At 40.0% G+C, this 18,018-nt stretch overlaps 1 protein-coding gene across 1 annotated transcript in view; it reads left to right on the top strand.

Annotated features, from left to right (window-relative positions):
- KCNH8 (potassium voltage-gated channel subfamily H member 8) overlaps nucleotides 1-18,018 on the top strand; it is a 388,604-nt gene that overhangs the window by 331,275 nt on the left and 39,311 nt on the right. The gene's annotated exons all lie outside the window — the stretch shown is intronic.

Genomic DNA, 18,018 nt, shown 5'->3' with positions numbered 1-18,018 from the left:
CTACTAAATATCACGGGTGGGGGCATGGGGGAATTTTTTCTCACACCAAGTTACACCTAGAAAAGATTATGTTGACCGGAGACTCTTTTCTCCTGCACAGCTATCAGAACCCCCTGTCCCTTCTCTCCTGCTGGCCTGGTACTTTTAACCCAAGGTCTTCAATCACCTCCCAGCCAGGGATATGATCACTCAGTACTCCCTTCTTCTCCCCTTCCCCTCCTTGCAGTCATGAAAACTAAACAAAGAATTTTGACCCTCAGTGGCCTGAGCAACTTCTTTGGAAGAAATTCTTTTGCCCCCAACCCAGCTGCCCAAATCAGAGGGTGGGTTGATTTTCCAAAATCAGTATTACAAGTGGAGATTAGGTTCTACAGGACTATTAGCGAGCATCATTAGGGATTAAATGGGTGGTCATCATAGTTTCTGTTTGGGGTCAACTATGTGGAGAATCTAACTACCATTTTTTAGTTTTGCTTGGCTCCATAGGGAAAATACATTCTAACATTCCAATCACAGTAAGAGCTTGGCATTGGAAAAAGACTTCTGAACTTGGAAAAGGTTGGTTTTCAAGTCATGATTCTGATCATTACTGGCTTTACAACTTTGGGCAAGTTAGCTCACTAGGGTCAGTTTGGGCTTCCTCATCTATAAATAATAATAATAGCACTTAGAAAGCAATTTAAGGATTGTACAACTTTTCAATAATAGCTAACATTTACATAGCACCTACTGCGTGTCAAACACCATGCAAAGTGTTTTACAGTTATTATGTCTTTTGACCTTCACAACCACCTTGGGAGATAGACGCTATTATTATCCCCATTTTACAGATGTGAAAACTGAGATAAACAGAGGCCAGAACTTGCCCAGGGTGACACTGTTAGTGTTTGAGGCCAGACTTAAACTCAGGTCTCCCTGCTTCCAGGCCTGGAGCTCTACTGTACAACCTAGCTGCCTCAGCTATCATCATCATCATCAACACCAAAAATATGTTTCTAAAATAGCTACTGGGCAGGTCATATTGTAATCTCACTCATTCACAGTGCTCTCCTGATACCTGTAGAAAATTATTTTGTTTTTACTTTATTTATTGTTGTAAATGAAAACTTCTCAAGGGCAGGGACTGCTTTACTCTTTACTTTGTTTTGCTTCCTATGTCCGGTGCTGACTACATAGTAGGTATAGTAAATACTTACTGAATTGAACTGAGTTGGATTAGGTTCTGGGCACTATCGTTTAGTGGCACATCAATGAGCCAGGGACCATCCAATGAAAATCAGGATGTGAAGACTTGAATCCAAAGGAGAATGAGTAGAAAGAACTGGAGGGCTTGTATCCTGTAGAAGAGAAGACTTGGGGAAGATGTGATAGATGTTTGAATAATGGTCAAGTGGAAGGATGAGATTTGTTTTGGTTTGATACTAAAGGGCAGAAACAGGAACAGTGGATGGAAGCTCATGGGCAAGTGTTGACTTGATGCATTTAGGAAAAGTTCCCCTCCTAAGAATTAGAGCTGCCCAAAAGAAATGTATTGTCTTGGGATCTAGCAAGTTCTCTCCATAAGCAAGGTCTTCAAGCAAAATATGGATGTTGTTGGCTATTCCAAAAGAGTCCTTCTTTGCCAGTATGGCTACCAAGGTCCTTTCAAGGCCTGAAATTCTGTGATTTAGTGAATTTAGGGAATCACATGGTTTAGTCTGGTGTATAGGTCACTAACAGATTACATGAGCCTCCTTGACTTAATGGCTGACCTTGTTGAAACATACAGGGTCAACCTTTGAGTTACCTACCCTACTGAACCGAGACTTCTCGAAATTCAGGATGTTCATATCCTTGTGCTGCTGTCAAACACAATATCCTTAAAGGTGGTGGCTGCTGACCCTTTGGGAGCTTGAAGAGAGGAAGTGTTCTTCCCACTCCTCCAGATCCTAAAAAATGTCTTGGGCAGAAATTAGGGTGGGCATGAGGTGGAGATCTGATAATCAAGTTACCGTAGTTGGGGGGAGGTGAGAAGACAAGAAGGAGGATCCAATCCAAATACATGCCTGAAACAACAATAGGAAAAAAAGGAGGAGGGTCCTGAATTAGGGAGAACTGATCAAAAGCTCTTGTGAAGGGCTTATGAAAGATGATCCCAGTTGCACCCTACTTTGGAAGGGCTCTCAGGTTATAAAAAGATATGTGTGTGGCAGTTAATCCCACTCAATGGCCAGCCATACGATGCTTTGAATAATTGGAGTCTTCTCTTCACATGCCAAACTCCAGTCAAACTAAAACTTAACTTAAAAAATTAAAATGATGGGTATTAGCTCTTTTTCCATATCTGTTTACATTTGATTTCCCCTTTCTCTCTGTGGCCTTTTCAAACTAGAAAATGTGATATTTGTGCTTTTTCAGATGATCTAAGGTGGCAACATATCTCATTCTGGGTTTGCTGCCTCCTACATCTACTGTCCAAAAAATTAAAAAAAAAACTAGCTCTGGTGTCTATTTCTGGATTTGAACCCACCTCCTCCCTACTCCAAGCTCAGTGCATATTCCAGTACTCTGTGATATAGAACTATGACGGCCCTTCCCCTCCAGCACTTCTGCTCAGGTCCTTTGGCATTCCCAGCTTCAGAGGAGTTTGCTTTGGCATGTATGAGGGATGTGGGCCAGGGCCACATTCTGGACTTAGTCTGGTGATTAAGCAAGCTGGTTTTTGCACAGATGGTCTAATTTATTAAACATGTTCACAACTCTATTGCTGAATCATTTTCCTTGATTTTTGTGACCTTGGAAATCTAAAAGAGAAGCCCCTGACGCAACAATGCCTAGGTGGGGGGGGGGGCGATCCCAGCACTACACATGGCAATGATGATTTTCCCCCCAAGTTCAGACAAATTTAATCACCATCTGCATATGTGTGGCCTCCTAAAAAGAACAGAACTTGGGTCTCAGTTAAAGGGGGAGGCAGAGAGGATAATCACTTCCTTTTCTTCTTTGGCACTCTTCTCCTTCTCTATTCCCCCATGGCTTCCTTATAGCCTAGTTAGTAGAGTTTTGTGTGTTAAACCATTAAGCTTTAGATGAACTGCAATGGCACCTATGTAGTATTGTTTTCCTCTGAAGGGATCATGGGGTCTGGTTTACAGGACAGTATGATCACCTGTCACCTCTCACTGAAATCTTTCCCCAAAAAAAGGTAGTTCGGTCAAAGGACTGAATTCAGATCCCAGCTCTACCATTGTTTCACTGAATAACAATGGGGGCCAGTTACCCAGCCTATGATCGCTTCCTTATCTAGAAAATAAAGGGATAAAACCAGATCATTTCTAGGGTCTTTTTCAACTTTAAAGCTAGGTAGGTGAGGTGGAGAGGATAAGGGTAGACACATGATTTCATTAGCAAGGGGAACTTCTAGTATGAAAATTCCCTCCACTAATATAGAGTGGCACCTCTGTAATTTATAAGCCTAGTGGCCTAGAGCAGTAAGTGTTTAAGTGACTTGTCCATGATCACACAGCTAGCATGTGTGTCAGAGAGAAGACATGAACCCAAGTCTTACATGGGAATCATAGACTTAGAGATGGCAGGGACTTTTGAGGTCAGGTCATCTAGTCCCTTTCTGACTTCCAAGATGGTTTTCATCCACTCCCTTGCATTGACTCTCCTAAAATCAGGCAGGCAGGCAAAAAGCACTTATGTACCTACTATGTGGTGAGCACTAGGATCTATATCTCCTATGATCCTACATAGCAAATATGCCCAAATATATTTTGATGATTTCTTGGAAAAGTGACTTTGTCTTATTCCAACAGGGAATCAAATTTAGTGCTAGAAAAGGATATGACTCCTAGATCTAGAACCAGAAAAAAATCCCATATGCCATCTAAGCTAATCCCCTCATTTAGCATATAAGGAAACTGAGAACTAGAGAAAGATAAGGGACTTGCCCAAAGCCTCTCAGGTAATCATCAGATTTTGATGTAGAAATTTGAACCCAGCAGAATTTGAACCCAGATCTTCTGACCCTAGAGCAACTGCTTTTTCTACTGTACCATGCTGACTCCCTCAGAGGCCTTCTACCCGAACCAGCTCACTAAGATAAGGAAACAAGCCCAGGCAGGTAGAGAGTATTGCCCAAAGTTACAAAGGGTAGTAAAATGGCAGAGCTGAAATTTGAACTCAGATCCTCAGACTCAAAGTCCAGTGCTCTTGATCTTCCACCTGACTCACTTGATAAGAGAATATCCCAAAAAGGGTTCTTTGGAAAAATAGATACAAATGTCTTTGAGCAGAAATAGAAGCATGCCAACATATTTTCTGAATTCCTTCACAACTAGAATGCCACCTTCTACAGGAAGCCTTTCCCAATCCCTCTTAATTCTGCTACCTTTCTTCTTTTGATTGCTTGCACTTTATCCTGTATATTGTTTATTAGTACATAATTGTTTATATCTTGTCTCTCCCACTTGATTGTAAGCTCCTTGGGGGCAGGGACTGTCTTTTGCATCTTTTTGTACCCGCAGTGCTTAGCACAGTGCCTGGCACATAGTAGGTGCTTTATAAATCCTTATTGACTAACTGACTAATTTAGTGGCAATTTTAATATTGCATAGACCTCTAAATAAAAGTTATCATGTTTCATTCTGAAAGCTGACTAGAACATGTAACTCCTAAATAAAAACAAAAGATGGCCAGTCATTGCTTGATTCAATAGTTCAGAAAAGATAACCCAGCTCCCTGAACTAGAAATCCAATGCTTTTCTCCATTGTATTACACACTGTGTGGGTTATGCTATGCTGATCATAGCTGTTTATATCTTCAAGGAACCTTAGAGTTCTAAGTATTTTGCAGATGGGGAAACTGAGTCCCAATGAGATGCATTATCTAATGCACACATGTAGTATGTTACAGAGCCACCATTTGAATCTGTATCTTCTGATTCCTAATCCAGCATTCTTTCCACAACCCCCTAAGGCCTCCCTGAGTGTTCCCCCGCATATAAATGGCCAAGTCTAATGCTGCTAAATCATAATTAGTGCCAGTCACATACAGTACTCAGTTAGTAGTTGGTGGATTTAAAGTTTTCCAAATGGTAAACATGATCAAAATTAAATGAAAATTAAAACTGAATTACAAAATCCCAAGATGGAACATCTTGAATCTCAATTTGCCTGGGCAGTTTCCCCCCAAAGAGCACAGACTGCACAGACTATGCCATCTGGTAGAGGCCGTCTGCTAACCCAGCGGAGCAGGCTGTACCCATCAGGAACATCTCCCTTAGACCCCAGAATACCCATAAGATGACAGCCATCTCTTTACTCTCCCTCCCAACCAATGATCATAAGAAGTCAGGGGAGAGACAAGAAGCAATTCATGAATAGAGAGAGAGAGAGACCAAAAAAGGAAAATCCATTTAAATTGTGAATCGAAAATATGTTGCTTAGTATGGCTAAACACCAAAATCATGGGATCAGTGAAGCTGTGTTTCTGTCAATGAGTTTGGACTTAGGGATTTAGTTCTCATGTTATTGAGAAACTCCTTGAAAAGGGAACATCTGTGAGATACTAAGCTTGGAGGTGATTTGTAATTCCTCATTAAGAGCTTTTTTTTCCTCCCAATAAGATTCCAGGAAGTAGGACATATGGCCCACAATCTATATCACTGCATTTTGCTACTATTCATTAATAGGTCCCAGATCCTCTTAGTGCTAAGGGTATTAATATTCTGGCTTATTCATTTCTAATTTTTCTTTGAGATTGCTATTCCCCAATTTGTGCACCCCCTCAGACTCCCATTCTTTGTTACCCCAAAATGCTATGGATATTTTTGTGTTTGTTTTGCTTAGGATTAATCCTTCCCTTAATCTGTCATCCCTCAAACTCCCCTTCCCCCACCTTGTCGTCTTTCCCTTCTATTTCCCTATTGAGTGAAACATATTTCTGTACCCAGCGGTGTGTATGTGTATCCCTCTTTCTTTTGATCATTTCAAAGGAGTGATGTTCAAGTGTCAGCTGCTCCCCAGCAAAAATCCCCTCCTTGTTTATATAGATGTCAATTTGTGCACTTTTATTATAATTTTCCCTAACTTTCCCTTTCCCCCTTCCCAACCCTCACAGGGTATTCCTCTTCTCCTCTTTCTAGTTTTTTCTTAAGATCATCAAGACATAAATGAACCACTCCCAGTCCTTGTCGAATTGGACTCCCCCTAGAGTCCAATGATGATAACATGGTTCTGAAGGTACTCATGTATCATCTCCCCATATTTTAATGTAAAAAAATCCTTGTTTTGTCCTTTATTATTATTTGTGTTTACTGTTTTATGTTTCTTTTCACTCCTGTTTTTGAAATTCAAAGTTTCTACCCAGCTCTAGTCTTTTCCTCAGGAATTTTTGGAAATCCTCTGTTTCATTAAAGACCTATTTTCTCCCTGTAATATTATACTCAGTTTTGTGGGTACATTATTCTCGGCTAGAAGTCCATGTCCTTTGCCTTCTGGAATATTGTATCCCCAGTTCTTCAGCTCTTTATAGTGGTAATTGCTAAATCATGTGTAATCCTGACCGTAGCTCTCTGGTACTTGAATTCTTTCTTCCTGGTGATTTGCAATGTATTTTGGAAACTCTGGATTTTGGCTATGATTTCATGGAATTTTTATTTTAGAGTTTCTTTTTGTTTTTGTTTTTTTTCAGGAGGTAACTGGTGGATTCTTTCTACTTCTACTTATCTCTCTGATTCTAAGAAATCTGAGCAGTTTTCTTTTAAAAGTTCTTGAAATAGGGACAGTAGGTGGTGCAGTAGACACAGCACCAGCCCTGGAATCAGGAGGACCTCTGTTCAAATCCGGCCTCAGACACTTGACATTTAACTAGCTGTGTGACCATGGGCAAGTCACTTAACCCCATTGCTAGCAAAAAAAAAATTGTTGAAATAGAATGCCTAGGCTATTTTATTAATCATGGTGTTCAGATACTCCAATGTTTCTTAATGTTTTCTCCTCGGTTTTCTAGATCAGTCCCCTTTTCTTTGAGATGCCTTATACTTCCTTCTTTTTTTCAGCCTTGTGACTATTTTAATATTACCTGTTGCTTCATGAAATCATTGGCTTCTATTTGGTCCATTCAAATTTTCTGGGAGTTTGTTACCTGGGAGGTTCTGAAACTCTGGTACTAAGGTTTTAGTTCCATTTCCAATTCTTTCTTCTAGAAATCTCATTTCTTTTCTGATTTTTTCCTCAAGCACTTGCTTCCCATTAGAAAAAGCACATTTAAATTTAAAAAAAAAACTCTTGCTTCATCTCTTCTAGGAATTCTAGTTGAGTTTATGCCTAAGCTTTGTTTTCCAATAAGATTTTACTTCCAGATCTTTTGGAGTCATTCTCTACTTCTGGGTTTATGTCTGGGGCATTCCTGCTACCATAGTAGCTCTTTATGGTAGGGTTCTTTTTTTGTTTTTTGATTGGCCATTCTTCCAGCCTACTTCCTGCCTTCAGACATGAAGTTAGGGATGGGTTCTGTGGCACTTCTGGAGGGAAAATTGCTAGCCCTTTCTGTGGGTTAGTCCTGTTGCTGTCTTCTTGGGGTATTTAGTGTTGTGTTGTTCCTGGATCTCAGGGACCAGCTAGAGGGCCTGCAAGCTTTCAGTACTCCATAAGGTGTCTGATCTAGGACAAAGTCTCATTGCTGCCCCCTTGATCTGAACTGTGCAAGTACCAACCTATATTTGGGTCTAGGCAAGAGGAGACTGGTACTGGATTAAGGCCCTATAAACTAGCTGGAAAGCTCTGTTGGTGCAGAGTGGCAGAGTTTCAGACTCCCAGCTTCTACAGCTGCTGCTGCTGCTTCTTTGTGTGCTTCTAAGCTAAACTTCTTCCTTTCTCAGTTTACTGCACAAAGTCTCCCTACCTGGAAACACCACCCCCTATGACCCGGAACTGGGTAGTGGGCAACAAAGCTGCCAGTTGGCACCTGTCCCCATTGCAGAGCCCCAATGTGGATCTGGTGGAGGCCCATATCTGGAACTTCCTCTTACCCTGGTGCACAGTCGTTCCCTGGTCACTGGAGTGATCTGTGAGTGAGTTCCTGGCCTACCCCAGATCCCAGTATCTGCAGACCTCCCTGTATGTCTCCCCATGACAAGTTGGACTAGAGAAATTATTTGGACATTTTCTCAGTTTCCCCAACAGGATTCAATCTGGGTCATTTTCTAGATTTCTTTAGAGAAGAATGGAAGAAAAGAACTCACTGCTCCTACCACTCGGCCATCTTGATTCTGCCCCAGTCTTCCCATAATTAATTTAGATGTGTTTCACTAGTTAGAGAAATCCATAGGAATTCTTTTTTTTTTTTTTAAATTTACAAAGTATTTCATGTAACTTTTCAGGAGCTATTCTGTTGCATAAAAGAAAGTACACCTAAGTCCCTCTTCGTAGAATCCTGGTCAGTCCTACTAAGAGGAGACTCACCATTCCAATTCAGTAAATGGTACGTGTGCCTAGTCCATCACTGAGAATTCTTCAAATCAACCCACATGGTTTTATGATTCAAATATAGGATTGTGGATTTAGAGCTAGGAGAACTTGAGAAATCAGAGCAACTAGCTGGACTTGGAGTAAGAAATACCTGAGCTAAATTATGCTTCAGATACTGACCCTGGATGAATCACTTAAGCTCTCTTTGCCTAAGTTTCCTCCTCTGTAAAATGGAAATAATAGTACCTACCTCCCAGAGCTGTTGTGAGGATCAAATGAACTAACATATATAAAGTACTTTGCAAATCTTAGAGGGCTATACAAATGTTAAGTGTTAGTATAATCACTATTGTTAAGTCTTCTCCTTCATTTTATAGATGAGAAAATAATATGAGACCGAGATATGTGAAATGACTCACCCAAGGCTACATGGGTAGTGAGTGTCATGAGTAGTGAGTGCCAATGCTAGGATTTGTGGTCAGGTCCCTAGCTCTAAAACTTTAACCCTATGATGTTCAAAGAGACACAGGGATGGGGAGCCCATGGCCTAGGCCACATGCCTCTAGGTCGTCAAGTGCAGCCCTTTGACTAAATCCAAACTTCACAGAACAAATCCCATGGCAGCCTCGAGGCCAAGTTTGGATTCAGTCAAAGGGCCACACTTGGAGACCTAGAGGGCCTCACGTAGCCTTGAGGCTTCAGCTTCCCCACCCACCCCAAAGCTGTGTGAAGACTTAGCTGGGACTTCTGGTCTAATCAAGTACTATACCTAGTGCCACACTTTAAACGCATGTGCGCGCACACACACACACACACACACACACACACACACACATACATGCACACACATATTTTGGCAGCAGCAACATGGTTTGTTTCAGTTTAAAAAAAATATTTAAAAAAATACAGAATGCATTTTTTATTGACAGGTTGTTTTTGTTTCCCTAACATCAAATGAAGCCATTTGATACTAAATAGGAAACACACTATTAAATAAATGTTAGTGCTATTTTTGATTTTTTTACATCATTTCCCAGTGTCCTTTCTCCTTCTCCTTCCAAGAAAGTAATTGCCGATAACAAAGAATTAAAAAAGTGGAAAAAGAACAATTTGGCAAAACTAAACAGTGCATCCAAAAAGTCTGCTGCTATATGCATATTCATATCCATGCTCCTCCACTCTGCAAAGAAGCCAAGGGAAGTGCTTTAGAAGACATATTTTTTTAAAAAAATCCACTGTAGTAATTATAATTAAAAAATAGTCATTTATTTTAAAATATTTTTGCTGTTTATTGTTAGTAATAAATAGTAGTACAATTTTAGTAATTTGTAGCATGTTGAAACATTATTATATTAGTTAATACATATTCTGTATTATATGATATATGTTATAATGAAAATGTAACATAATATATTGTGTATATTTCTATTTATACATATGGTATATGAACACGGCACAGTGGATAGAGTGCCAGGCCTGGAGTCAGGAAGACATATCTTCCTGAGTTCAAATCTGGCCTCAGATACTTACTTGATACGTGACCTGGGCAAATCACTTATTTGTTTGCCTAAGTTTCTTTGTCTATAAAATGAGCTGGAGAAGGAAATGGCAAACCACTCCAGTATCTTTGCCAAGAAAACCCAAATAAGATCATGAAGAGTTGGACATGACTAAAAATGACTTAACCACAAAAAGCAGTCATTATTGAAACATTCTTTATATTATTTTATAACTAATACATATTATGTGTATTATATGCCACATTGTGTTATAGAACATGTTATAATGAACAATATATTACTAAGTAATTAATATCTTGAAATTTTCTTTAATAATTAAAATAATTCTTTTTAAAGAGTGAATTACTTAATGAGGAGGCTGTCATCAAGAGAGGCTATCATCAGCTTGTTCAGCACTGCTATCACTTTTTGGCAGCAACAGAATTACAGAGAAGGTTAACAGACAGGTTCCCTTGTAGAGTGTAGGCCTTACATGACATCATCAGAACTCACATTAAAGGTGGCAGAGCACTTTATATACACTCTCTACTTGATCCTCACAATAAGCCTCTGTTTTCCCACTGTACCATGCTGTCCTTCATTTTACAAATAAGGAAACTGAGTCTCAGAGAAGCAAAAATTACTTTCCCAAGGTCACATAGGTAGTAAGTGTCAGAGAATTTGAACCCACATCCCCTGGCTCCAGAGCTCTTCCCACTATACCATGGGTAGTAAATATCTGAGATAGGATTTGAACCTCAATCTTCCTGGCTTTAAATCCAGCACCCTAACCATTATGCCACAAATACCCCACCTTAAAGATATTTCCTGCTCAAAGGTCTGCAGAGCACTTTCCTCTCGACTACCACCTGAGGCAGGAAAAGAAAGTATTGTGGTCCCTATTTTATAGATGAGGAAACTGAGGCTCAGAGTGACTTGTCCAAGGTCACACAGCTTGGCAGAGTTGGAGTCACGAGTTAACTGCCCTCAGGTCTCCTCACTGCAGAAGTCTCCACTCCACTATGTCCCCATTCTGTACTCTGAATAGGCAGTGGCTCCATGTCTTGCCCAGGGTACGTAATCAGTTAAGGGTCTTCTTGCAGCAGATTAAGCATTAGGCATTAACTTTAACAGGGCATGAGGGAGCACTGTTGATCAAACCCCTTGCATCAGACTGAATGCCTATCTCAATAGACCTGCTTTGGCAGCGCAAATCCTCAGCATGCAACTGGAAAATCTTGTCAAATTCACCATTGTCTTTTGCTACAATTACCCAGTAGCTGATTTTACAAGCTGGAGAAGGGGTATTTTACCGGAAGCAAAACCAGGGCACAGGGGGCCAGTGAATCTCAACTCCATTTGGGGGCCAGGAACTGTATAAATTCCATTAACATTAGTGGTAATTATCTGTCCCAAGCCACTGATTCTGGAAATATTCCTACTCAGCTGAGTTCTTTAAAAGTTTCCATATGCATGGCAAGAAGTCATTTCTCTTTTCTGTCCTTTCTCTTCTTAACTAAATAGGAGTCGCTAGGCACTGATCAATAATTCTTTCACTCAGAGTGTCCTGAAATTGCAGCATCTCCAGTAAATAGATCACTTCTGTTGTTATTGTCAGTCATTTCAGGTGTGTCTGACTCTCTGTGACCCCATTTTGGGGGTTTCTTGGCAAAGATACTGGAACAGTTTGCCATTTTCTTCTCCAGCTGATTTGAAGGATGAGGAAACTGAGGCAAATGGGATTAAATGACTGTCCTAGGATCACACAGCTAATAAGTGTCTGAGGCCAGATTTGAGCTCAGGTCTTCCTGACTACAGACCTGGCCAAGAGCACTTCTTGGGTGTCATTGAAAATTCAATGACTTTGTACTTTATGGATTTGAACCCAAACATACAAATATAAGATCAAACTGATATGGATGTGCTTTAAGTGTAAATATCCAGTCACTTATACTTATTCCTTTATTTTACTTAAAGAAGAAAAAAAAAGACCTGAAACAGATGGAAAGATGGAAGATAATCTTTTAAAAAGAGAATCCAACCTACTTTTTTGCACAAATCTCTGCATGCGTGTGCATGTGTGAACACATGACTGAATGGTCTGTCAGAAAAGCAATTTGGGGAAATATTAATAACTAATTCATATAATAATAATGTTGATGACCATAGCTTGTGCATAGACTGCAAGCTCCATGATGGCAGAGCTCATGTTTTAGTTACATTCCCATTGTCTCCCCAGATGGAATATAAGCTCTTTGAAGGCAGAGAATGTTCCAGCTTTCTCTTAAAGTTCCCAGGTCTGACAAAGTCATTAGCACACAGTAGATATTTGTTAAATGTCTATTGGTTGTTTTTCTAAGCTTTGCCTTGCTCTCAGGTCCTGGCACGGGGTGGACACATGCTAAGACATTTACAGGGAGTATTTTGTGCCTTTCTTAAGATCCTCATTAGCTTCTCCTGAACTATAATTATCGTGCACTTCAAGGATTTGCAGTTCTGTCCACTTGGGTTCTGTTTGCAGCTATATAGATCACAACTGATCCATGACTTGGTCTTTGAGGGTTTCTTTGATTGAAAATGGTAATGAACCTCTTGAATTCAGCAGGGCTTGTCATCAGACCAAAGGCAAAGCATCAATCAATCAGGTTCATGTGCACTCCCTATCCTTCCAGCTGTTGTAGGACCTTACAGAACTTGTAGTCCATTGGCTGAGCCTTCAAGAACCCCAAGATCCTTCCACACCATGAGGAATCAGAGGAGTACTTAAATAAAGGAGATTCATGGAATATTTGGTATTTATTCATTATGTAGCATTGAATATGGCTATGTGCCTTATTCTTAGACACACCCCTCTAGAGTAAAGCTCTATGAGGGCAGCCACTCACAGTCTTTCTAGTTCTCCAAGTGCTTAGCCCAGCGATTTGCTTGCACATAATTTAACTCAATAAACATGTATTTAGTTTTTATTTTCTGTTTTAAATTAATTTTTTAATTAACAAACATTTATTTTCTCTCCCTCCCATAATCCCCCAGCTGAAACAGGAAAAGAAACCTTTGTAACAAATATGCAAAGTCTATTTTTATGAGGGTTTTCCTTCTTTTTTTAATTACTCAGTTGGTAACAGTAGGAAGGAGAAATAATAAATACATGTAAAAATAAATAAATATGTATATTTGCATATACACATATAATACACATGTATATAATACACATATATACATATAAACACACATCTATGTATATGTGTGTGTATATATGTGTGTGTGTGTGTGTATACATGTGTGCATGTACCTATGTGTGTGTGTGTGTGTGTGTGTGTGTATGTGTAGAGTTAAGTACAACAAATACATTCATTGATCACACCAAAAAAAAAACTGCAGGTCTCATTTTTCATATTTTTGGCCACCATTTTTATGTTAGAAGTTGGACAACATGCTTCATTACTTGAACCCTGGAATAATGGTTTGTCTTTGGGTTGATCAGAATTCCTAAGTCTTTCAAAGTTGTCTGTTTTTACAGTGTTGTTAGAGTAACAAGGACAACAACAACAGAAGCAACAGTAGCTACTATTTCTATAGGGCATGAAGGTGTATGAAGCACTTTACATCCTCATTCTGCTCATTTCACTGTTCACCAGTGAACAGGCCCCTTCATCAATAAGTATTTGTTAAGGTCCTATTATGTACATCAGAACTATGCTAGGGGGCTGAGAATATGGAGCCAAACATAAAACCTTTACTTGCCCTCCAGGAGCTTACGTTCTGCTGCATAAATTGTTGGCAAATGGCTCTTCTGTCAGGCCGAGACAGCTCCCTCTAACACAGAGGACCATCAAACATCTCATTGTAGCAACAGGATTATAATTTTGTTTTATTTTTCATATTTTTAATTATTCAGCTGTTTTATTTGTCACTGTTTGGGGAATTATTACAAAACGTATGTGTACAATGCTTCTGATTAAGGCGCATTCTGACAGCAAAGCAGATGTAGAATGCGTTGACTGCTCCGATAAAATTAAACATTGATGAAGCATATTTGCACAGCAGTAATGAGGCTTACATTGGTATAAATAATAACAGAACGATTTCCCTAATCAGCTCGAAAAACAGGGAGAGGTTGACATAATTACAGAATCTCAGTCTGTCTCACTAGGCAGACTTTTTTTTTCCCCCCTCCAGGAGTCTTTCTTTTTATTTTATTTTTTTAATTCAAGTCAGACGATGCTAATTTTGTATTATTTCATCACCACTTGAAAATAAAAGAAACACATTCAGGAAAAAAGTAATTTAGATGTAACCTGAAGCCTTTTTCCAAGATATGTCATTATTTCTAGAGCTTCTCACTATATGTTCAAAAGAATGTTTTGTTTTGTTTTTTTCATTTTTAATACACCCTCTACAGTACAATGGTATGGTCTGAACTGCCCTGAAGGCTCAGGCTGGTGTATTTATTAAGCTCCTCAGTATATAGGTTGCAAGTTGCAACACAGAATTGTCATTCAAATAAAAGACACAGGCCTTGCCTACCATGGGATTGGTGCAAAGAGCTCTGGATTTGCAGGCAGATTTGTTTATAGGTCATAGACAGAGAGTAGGGAGGGAGGAAGTGAGGAAGAAAAGGAAGGAAGGAAGGAAGGAAGGAAGGAAAGGAAGGAAGGAAGGAAGGAAGGAAGGAAGGAAGGAAGGAAGGAAGGAAGGAAGGAAGGAAGGAAGGAAGGAAGGAAGGAAGGAAGGAAGGAAGGAAGGAAGGAAGGAAGGATTTCTTAGGCACTTATTGTATGCCAGGCACTGTGCTAAGTGACTACAAATATTATCTCATTTAATCTTCACAACAACCTTGTGCTATTACTTTCTCCATTTTACAGTTGAGGAAACTGAGGCAACCGGCAGTTAAATGGCTTGAATAGAGGCTTATAGCTAGTTAAGTTTCTGAGATTGGGGTTGAATTCAGACCAAAGCCAGGCCCTACCAGTTAGTATTGAATGACCTTGGACTTAAGTTAGAGGACATGAGCTCCAATTCTGTCCCTACAGCTTACTACCTTTGTGACTTCTAACAGGTCACTTCACATCTCCAGGCTTCACTTTCTTTATTAGGAATTAGGAATTTACCAGGTTGACATCTGAGGTCCCTTCTCCCTCCAGATCTATGATTCTATTCACAGCCAAGAGTTGCAATAATAAAGGAGACAAATGTGGACAATTTTTTTCCTGAAATCCTAAGGAAATATGAGAAGGGAGGGAGAGTCGCAAAAATAGATTTCTTTAAAGACAAAACAAGAGTCCATAGTTTAGCATTTTGTTTTGGTTTTCTAATTTTTGTAGAGGTAAAGTAAGAAAATGTGGAAGATAAAGCAGTTAAAAGAAAGACAGTGTGAAAAAGTAAGTCAGACACAGGAGAACAAAGGAGAAAGGAAAATGGGGGGTGAATAATGATTCAGTCATTCAAGAAAAGATTTATTAAATATCTATGGTGTGTAAAAAGTCATGTGGTAATGTGAGGTTTAGAGGTTTAGGAGTGCTGGGACCCCAAAATCACCACACGCAGGTCCTGCCCAAATGAATTTGACCCAAGCCTTCTTTCAGCCAAAGGCAAGGTTTATTAGAACAGTTGCCATATTAGTCAGACTCTTAAGGAATCTAAGCATTTATATCGCTAATGCAAACAAGCCAGATCTTAAGAATCTGAGCACCTTAATGGAGACAAGGTGAATCTTACATACATAAAGACTGCGGGAGGGATCCAGGAGTGGCCAAATAGTCTGGGGTGACGGGAGGAGGGGGTCTAAGAAGGATCTGGATGGGAGTGGCCAGTAAGCTGGGGTGAACAGAATATCAGGGACCTGGACCATGTGGCCTACGTAGAATGGAGTCTAGATAGGATTAAGGGCGAGAAGTGGCCAGGGCAATTGGTAGGTAACAGAACAGAATTGGGAGATGGGGCATAGCCACAGAGTGTACTACACAGTCCCAGGCAAACACCAGAGATTTGGGGAAAGTCAAGGGATTTTCTTTTTGGGGGTCCAGATCCCAAAGACATGGTCTTTTCCTTTTAGGGGTTCAGATCCCATCCCCATCAGTAGGAGCTGGGCACGTAACCAATCTCTTCCCTCCAATCACCAGACTCACTGTTTTCATCTTTAGGGTCTTTGCTGCAGAATAATGATCCAAATAGTGATTGGGACTCCTCTGCAGCTATCATTGGTAAAATTATCAGGGATCATGAGTGGCACAGTCCAACTGTTCTCTTTCTAATTTCAGTCTTTTCCTAGCTATTGGCTCCTTCTCAGCTTCGTACACAATATTCAAGCCTCCCTTACCCTAAAAAAAAAAATGTACTTAACCCTACAAGCTATCATCCTATTTTTCTTTCTTCCCTTTCACATTCAAGCTCCCAGAAAAAAGGGGAAAAACTATCTAAACTCATCACCTCTGCTTTGTCTCCTCTCTCATTCCTCATCCCTTTATAATCAGGCTTTTAACTTCATCACTCAAATGAAACTGCTTTCTTGCTTTGGCAAAGGCTGCCAAATCCCAGGGCCTTTTCTCTGCCTCTTTCTTGACTTTTCTATAGCATTTGCCATCGCTGATCACCTTCTTCCCGGGATGTTCTCTCATCTCTGGCTTTTTGTGACTTTGTCACCTTTTTGTTCTCTTTTCTGCCTGACCATTGCTTCTCATTCTCCCTTTTTTTCTTTTTTTTTTTGCTGGATCTCCATCCATGTCACACTATAACTGAGCTTAGCACATAGTAGGTACTTATTAAATGTTTATTGACTGACCATCTAAAGCTCTGTCCCCCGAAGCTCTGCCCTAGGCCCTCTTCTCCTTTCCCTCTATATTCTCTCACATGGTAATCTTATAAGCTCCCCACTATTCAATTATCCTCTATGCATATGATTCCCAGCCTTCATCTCTCCTCAGCTCCAACCTTGCATCACTAATTGCCTTTTGATTATTTACATTGAGATATCCTGTCCTACAAGGCAGTGGTGTCAATCTCAAACAGAAACAGGGGCCATTAAACCAGTGGGATGCATATTGACTGAGAAAAAAATATTACCATTATCTGTATTCTAATATATTTTTCCTTATTTTGTTAATTTCCTAATTACCTTTTAATCTGGTTTGGGCCCACTCAGGAGCATTCCGGGGATGTCTTTAACACTTCTGCTGTATCTCAATCTCAGCATGGACAAAACTGAAATATTTTCCAAAACTCTTCCTCTCCTAGCTTCCCTTTTTCCATTAAGATCAGTGTCATCCTTCAAGGCACTGAGTTCTCCACCTTAGCATTTTAACCCTACCCATATCCATAGCCATACCCACTATCCAATCAGTTGCTCAATCTTATCTAATCTCCTCCAGTACAGCTTTATATTCAATCTATTTCCTTCTCTCTACTCCCATAGCTTTCACCAGAGTTCAGGTCCTCATCACTACTAATCTGGATTATTGCAATATCCTCTGAGTCTCCCTGCCTCCCCTCTATTCTATCACTAATCCATCTTCCATTAAGCTGGCAAATTGATTTCCCTCCAGCACAAGTCTGACCATGTACTTCCTGTGCTGGCACCAGGCTGGCCACATACTTCCTGCGCTTGATAAGCTCCAGTGTCTCAAAATGATCTCTAATATAAGACACAAACTCCTCCATTTAATATTTAAAGCCTGACTCTCACCTGCCTTCTCAGATTTATTATACATTATTCTCCTTCACTGAGCATTACTCTCCATCACACACCCTAAGTTTCAGCTAAACTGGCATCCTTGCTATTCTATCTGCCAACTCCATGCCTTTTCAGAGCCTATATGATGGTCAGTCTCCCAGATCCCAGGCACAATTCCATGCCTCCTGCCTAGAAAACACTCCCTCATTACCTCCTCTTCTTGAAGTCCCTAACTTTCTTTAAAGCTCAGCCCAGGTGTCACTTCCTGTATAAAGCCTATCCCTAACCCCAGCCCCAGTCACTGGTCCTTTCCCTCTGAGGAAGTACTTTGTTTTTATTTTGTTTGTGTTTTGCATTTACTTAACTATGTGTGTTGTTTGCCTCCAGTAAAAT

This window comes from Phascolarctos cinereus, unplaced genomic scaffold, assembly GCF_003287225.1.
Source record: "Phascolarctos cinereus isolate Bilbo 61053 unplaced genomic scaffold, phaCin_HiC Scaffold_1;HRSCAF=81, whole genome shotgun sequence".
NCBI classification, from domain to species: Eukaryota; Metazoa; Chordata; class Mammalia; order Diprotodontia; family Phascolarctidae; genus Phascolarctos; species Phascolarctos cinereus.
Note: the sequence above shows the minus strand (reverse complement) of the source record. Positions and strands in the feature narration are given on the sequence as shown.